The sequence below is a fragment of the Lepisma saccharinum genome, chromosome 24 (genome assembly GCF_977018435.1).
Source record: "Lepisma saccharinum chromosome 24, izLepSacc3.1, whole genome shotgun sequence".
Lineage (NCBI taxonomy): Eukaryota > Metazoa > Arthropoda > Insecta > Zygentoma > Lepismatidae > Lepisma > Lepisma saccharinum.
This window is the reverse complement of record NC_139252.1, coordinates 49,107,751-49,115,423: the sequence shown is the minus strand read 5'-3', so window position 1 is coordinate 49,115,423 and position 7,673 is coordinate 49,107,751.

Below are 7,673 nucleotides of genomic sequence, written 5' to 3'. Positions count from 1 at the left end.
CACATCATACGAATTCGTTGAAAGTCCATATCCAATGCTTGAAAGGCATGAAGAATCAACCTTGTGTCAGCTTCTTCATGATTACCATTAAGCTTGAGGTCATCTTTGTCTTCGGGTTGATTTTGCGCCAGGGTTCACGAATCCACCTCCAGTTACATGGGAGAATAAATTCGAAAACATGCATATATTATATCAAAATTTAGGATCGATGAACTAGTTGGAGGATCATTTCGGAAGCAAAACTTCAACATATATTTACAGGACTCCAGTGTATACAAATTTAACGTGATTACTAGGGCTCGGATAGTTATGCACTAAAAAAGTTTAAAATATGCACTTAAATATGCACTTTAAGAACCCATTTAATTTATAAATGCTGTAGACCTATATTACAAACTATGAAAGATTACATGCCAGGCAATGAGTATGCATTATTCTGAATGCTCATTCGCTACACAGATTTTTTCAATTAATATGGTTCTGCGTTAAATAAAACACAATACATTACAGATCAAGATCATGATTGCATTTGATAACAACATGAACAATTTTCGAACTTGAAACTCCTTTTGTTTTCAGCTAGAATAGTCTTATATTCAGAAACACGTTCCACTTCGCAAGATACAAGTGGACTGTATTTTAGGAGGACAACAAAGTCAGACACATCAAGTTCCAGATCATCCACACGTTGTTCATTTGTATGCAGAATTTTTGCAAACTTTCACCATTGGTGGAAACCTACTGTTCGTTTTCAATACTCCCAATTTCTGTACATATACACAATCTTCAACCTGGACGAGGGCCTCTTTAACGTCTTAAGTTTGATGTTTGTTTGAAGTTGTAACTTGTTTGAAGTTGTTGAAAGAAGAAAGACAGAGAAAAGATAAAGAAAGAGAAGAGAAGCGAGGAGAAGATAAATAAATACAATATATGCTCGGTGTTGGTTGTGGGTACAAAAATATGCAAAACATCAACTTATTTTCATACAAATATGCACCTGCATATAAAATATGCATTTTTAGTTAAAAATCCTTAAATATGCATTTGCATATGCAATATGCAAAATGCATAATTATCCGAGCCCTACAAGATCTACTTCTGACATCAATATTCTGACCTAAAAATATCGCCAAACAGTTTGTCTCGTCCATACCTTTCGTTTGGAACATTTGGATGACTTTAAAATTTGACCTTTTAGGGTCAGAATATGACCTTGAAATAACCATTAAGGTCGAAAATTTTGGTGGCATCGACCCTAGTATTTCTCTCAGACCTATGAGTGATTGATTTAGCATGGATACCTGTCAATAACATTCCATGCGGGTAAAAGTCACAATTCTGGTCTTTGGTTATGCGAGTTACCTAAGATAGAACAACTGAACAAGTAACTACAAAAGTACCGTAACATTTTAAATCAACAGTACCATGCTACTTGTAACTGAGTTGCATTTCAAGAACGGTAATTATGACTGCAATTGAGATAATTTTGTTAGGAAAGTAACTGCAATTCGGAGTCCTCTGAAGTACGGGGCCTGGAGCGAATAAATCCGTTTAATTTCTTAGAAATAAGTTTTCCAATTTAAAACAAACTCGTGCTAATGCAGAACTAAGATGTCCGACATTCGGACATAATTCAAGTCCTATTTAGATCACACAGGTTAGGTTAATCGGGGCTGTAAATGCGGTTCTGAAAATGAATCCGAGTCACTTAAAAGCACCCCCACCGGGAATGGAACCTCAGACGAACTACAGCCCCAGGCCGACTAGTCATCTCGCAAGAATGCGTTGCCACGCCAGTGTGACAACAGAGGAAAGCTATGTCAATAATTTCAGCATCACCTCTGCTATCGCGGCATTTGTTTTGTTTCAATGAGTCATTCAGATACTGGATAAGGTTCACAGAACACAAACACATGTTCGGCATCTGTCACTGCAGGAGCTTGCCACATTACAATGTTGTTCAGAATGCATCAACATTTCTGAGAATCAACATAACAAATATTACCGTTACATTTAGACACCCCCTTTTCTGTTACCTGCTCCTCCAGTGTGTAGCATCGCCTTGTTTGGAAATCACTGAGGTAGTCACGTTTTTAAGACAGTCGTGTCAAACTCAGTTCTTACACACACACACACACACACACACACACACACACACACACACACACTGTCCCAGGATTCTGTGGAGCAAACGAACGAAAACAAGTCCTCTGTACGTTAGGTTAGGTTAGGTTAGATTAGAAAGCAGCAAATTTGCGCTGAAAATGGGAAATAAGATTCTCACAATCAGAGCACCGTAACTTTCCAACAGCCAATCAGAGAGCAAGAAATGAACCCGCATTCACAAGTTGACTGGAAACAAAATCGCTTCTGGGCAATTTTAGCACATACTGGGCGCATTTTCAGTTAAAAAAAATATATATTGATTTTATTTATTGACATCCGCACCTGCGAGACAGTCTTTTAATGATTGAGACAAGAACCTTGTCAAGACGAGGAAGAACATACTAAACCGATATCTACCTGATAAATTGCCGATAGGTCATATATTTTGTTTATTGGAAATTTAAAGTTAATCCATTGGTGGCAACTGTGAATCTGTCCAACTTGATTGCATACATTCAGTACATTTTTTTCAAGGGTTCGTAGTCTCAAAACGAGGCGTCTAACAAATCTCGTCTCGATACCATTCCTACGTATAGAAATACATATATGAAAGACCTAGGACCAAAAATGGTACAGGTACTGCTGTAGACTTCTTGTGGTCAGTGGGTCGTGAGTCAGGCGACAGACAAAAGCTGTAGTACCACGGCTTACTTAATATGCTGGCTGTGAGGCCAATACCCTGCTTGATAATTATTATCCTGTCCAGGAATCATGCACTGTCAAAAAAGGACTTGAAATTTACCACTACAAATGCCACAGTAAGAACGGCAGCACAGAAAGACAATCGTGAATTTCTGACTCCTCCTCCTACTTAAAAGGCTACCCCACCAGAATACATCACGTTTCCGTCATGTGAATTCTCGGAATAGTCGATCTCTTTCGCTGTACAAAGTCTCGACAATTCGATCGAGCAGAACACGTAATACACGACGCACATTTAATGGCACGAAACCGCGTACTGGGTAATGAACCTACATAGATTGGAAGATCCATGGCACAAATCCGCTTCTTGTCATCCGGACAGAGAACACGATACATATTTCCTGTGATACCTTCAAGAATTGACATAAAAATGTTATCCCAAATGTCAACCTCTCTTCCCTGGACTGTATTTTGCTGACGAGGCTCTGGCGTTTGGACTCACAGCCAGTATGACTGTGTGACTTGTGTGTTGTCCTTATGTTTGTGATTGTCTTCTCATAAATTCCATATTATCACCTACCCTCATCCTCGTGATTAGCCAAAAGTTGCACAATGACGAAGTAAAATATAAAAAATCTATAAATAAATACAAAGTTATCCGTAATTTACTCCTCCTTCGTTTTCTGCTAAGGATTTATGTACCACCGTATTATAAAATGTAAATTTCATTGTTAGCAGAAAGAATTTTATCCAAAACCACGTTCCTCCCCAATGGCGCAGTGGTAATCAAACTAATCAAGGGGTCCCGGGTTCGATACCCGATGGATGCACATAGTGGTTCGGATCCAACTTTAAACTGTATGTCCAGTCCCAATTAGCCTTACTGTGCATAGAGTAGACTTAAACACCAAATCAACCAAAACCACGTTGTAAGTCTCATCTGAGATTTGTCCTAAGAGAAATATCGATATACGGCAGTTCATCCACCTTCGAAATTTAAATGAAATTGCCATCTAATCAGAGGTCAACATATGCACCAACATCAGTACAAATCTATTCATTAAGAAATAAACACCAACATATGTTACATGTAATGTGAATGAAAAATGTCACGGACAATTTGCCTTAATATTTCTTCTTTCCACAAGATTGAACCAATTGGAGGATTAATTTAAAACAAACCACCGTGTCATTCATTGGTTTAAGTTAGTTTTATGCACATATAAACTAATCATCACTTCATCAGTAGTTTAAATTGATATCTGAATTACTGACTTGTTTTCCAACTGGAAATCGAACACGAGTTCATAACATAAGTATATTCCAGTTAGTATTCGAACAGAATAAGAAAAACTGCGTTGCATCGTAAAACTGAGCGTAAAATATAGGAAGCAGCTTATCTTTTTCATACTCAATGCTATTATAACATTTAATCCAAAGAAAAAATGGTTCCACAGCACAATTCCAAAAAAATATGTGAGAGGTCAGAGTAAAATTCCCCCCTAACTTTTAAAACTTAATCTCGAGTGAGGTGCGTTAATGTTAATAACAAAGTAGAATAACTATACGTTTCAGTCTGTATGAAATGTAAAAAAAAAATTAAAAACAGTTACGCTGGATATGATATTCCCTCACCTCGTGGTAGAAGAGACAACATGTTGTATAATAATAATAAGCATATCCTTTATAATTATTGTTATTTCTAGCATTCAAGGTTTGTATGACCAAACTCCCCCTACAAAAAATTCTGTCGACGTCCATTGATCTGTGTTGGTTAGTAGTTGCAAATGGTGGGATGCATAAGTATTACCAAGCATATTGTACATCGCCATGTCTATTCTCCATTGTTTTACGCAATGAGAGCTTCCAGGGGCTCAAAATTATTGGGGGGCTCTGATCACTGAAATAAATTAATGAATGACTCACTCTTTCCCTTTTGTAAGTTTTGGCCTCAGTGTTCGAAATCTCATAAAAGCCCACGAATTCCTCAAAAATATCAACATTTTTATTCACAGTTCTAATGCAGAATATTAATTGTCCACGGATGGATATGTCACAAGTTTCTTCAACCATAATAGCAAAATATTCCCGACTTTTAATATCTGCTACCACGGAGCGCAAAACAGATCTCCCTGATATATCAATGATCTCGTTCTGAATGTCTATCATATGAGAACCATTTGTAGCCCGAACGTCTCATCCACTACCCTAGTTCATGCACATCGTCCTTTGTAACTCTTTTAGTAAAAAACTTAACAATACTCATAATTACATACTTAGTATATAGTAATAAGTCATGTGTTTTGCTGTATCTGGTCATAGCCCCCCCCCCAAGTTGATAGTTTACCGGTCTCAGCCCCCAAATTGACGGTCTAGACTCTAGAACATTTCAAATTTGTATTTAAAGTTAAGTTCATGTGGCACAATTCAGAGTAAACTTTACAAGAGAAGCAAAATAATACATTAGATCCTCTAAAGCAAAATTATTTGGGGGCTCTGCCCCCACATCGTTAACATTGGGGAAGCTCGAGCCCCCCCCCCCCCAAGTCCGGAGTCGGCGCCTATGAGAGCTTCATGAATTGAAACAAAACGCTAAACAAGATGACAACTTGACAACTTCTACAATCAATTCCTTAAAATACATAGGATGCAAGAGAAAATTTAATGCAAATAGTCATGGACAATTTGACGAGCAATACTTGAGCATCGCACTGCACCAGTAAAATATATAACGCAAATTCGTGAAGTTTGAAGCAAAATTTTGCTTCACTCGACATCGAACATAACTTTGCAAAGAAAAGACTCGGAAAAAACTTGGTTCTCCTCCTTTCCTTGCAACTTTTTCTTCGTTTCAAGTCGTAATCAGAAGGAAAGGATTTATGCTGCAGTAAACAGGAAGCCCTTTTCCGGTCGCCGCTGAGGACTTTGTATTTGTCGGTGAATGAACGAGAGCGCGGCTATTCAATTCGGGGAAAGTGGCGGCTCTTTCTTTCAAGTTAAAGCGATTTGAAAGGGAGATTTGTGAAGACATATTGGATCTTGATGCAGTGAAATGAAGAACAATTTCGTAACTCCCCAAGTAATTCGTAACTACAGGGTGATTCAAATCACACAGAATCCAAAACGTGTCAATTGACACATATATGTTGACTCCAATAACGCATTAACGTACATAAACTGCAAATGATGCACTTTTTGGTGTGTCAAAATACACATAGAAATCCATAAAAGGGCACTTTTATCAGCTGGTGTTCCGTGTGATGAACTAAATAAGCATCGATTGGGAAGATCAGACGAGATCATATCAAAGATAACAAAATGACACATTTAGCTCTGTCAATTGATGCATTAAAAGTGAAAGTTTGTTATCTTTGAAATGATCTGCATTTTTAGTGCATCACACAGAATACCAGCTGATAAAAGTACCTTTTATGCATTTTTCTACGTGTATTTTGGCGCACCAAAAAGTGCATCATTTGCAGTTTATGTACGTTAATGTGTTATTGGAGTCAACATATATGTGTCAATTGACACGTTTTGGATTCTGTGTCCAGAATGGCCTAACATGAAAATTATAAATATCGACGTAGAATAGTGCATGTCCTCCCGTTTCGCCTTATTGCGTTCTCACCTCCCCCAATACAATTTCAAATGATTTATGTGACACAAACTTTCTAAGCCAAAACGGTACATCCCATTTCGCCTCATCCTGTTTCGCCTTACACACAAAAAATGTCCCACCTGGGGATATTATCGAATTGAAGGGTAATTCATAATGGGATGTTGCCTACCTTGGCTCCCATTGTCCTATCGGTTAGGTTAGGTTAGGTTCATAATACATTAATAATAATGACCTTTCATGTCGATAATATTCCCTGGTGGGAATTTTTTTGTGTGTAAGGCGAAACAGGATAAGGCGAAATGGGATGTCCCGTTTAGCCTTAGAAAGTTAGTGTCACATAAATCACGCGAATTTGTATTGGGGGAGGTGAAAACGCAATAAGGCGAAACGGGCCGTAATCGAATACTGGCATGGTTCAGGTTGGGAGGGAGGAAACAAGTAAAAGCGAAGAATGAAGAGGAGAAACTACAGGGAGGAGGGAACGGACGAACACTTGCTTAATGCTTGTACAGTTATGGACACTTCTGGCTTATAACAGCCCCATTGACTTTCCGTGGCATCAATACAACCCAGAAGTGTCACTGACTGTACGCGTAAGAGACATACGAGTCGAGAGAATGTATTGGAGAGGGAAGTTGTGGAAGATAGACCACAAGAGAAGGGGGGTTCAGGGGTGCTTTCCCCCAGAGATATCGAATAGAAGTTCATGTAATATGAATGATGAAATTGTAGCGATATTTTATTTCTAATAATTGTTTTATGTGATTTACAGCAATTAATTGCCATGTCCAAGAAAGTAACGAGAGAACGTTTTTACCAGAATTAAATTAAATTAAAATCATGTTGACTGTCGTAACTAGAGATGTGGGCAACGGCGAACAGTCGGGAGCTGTTCATCAACGAAGTGATGTTTATGGAAAGGAAGCTAGGAGAATCCAGTCTGAACTTGTCAACAACGCCAAAGTAATTTCAAGTCAGTTTCAATATTATGGTTTGTAATAATAATAACAAATATAATAAAAGTAAAATATAAGTTTCTATGATTGAAGAGAAAAAAACCTGCGGGCGACCTTGCATGGAGATATAGCAACAACTGACAGTTGAAAAGAAAGAACGAGGTCAAATACACCGCGTCCATAATAATAATAACAATAAAAATAAATTTTCTGTGTGTGCAATAATTTCACGTTGTTCTTATTTTTAATTTTTCTTTTCTTGCAACTCGACAATTATTATGGTTTAC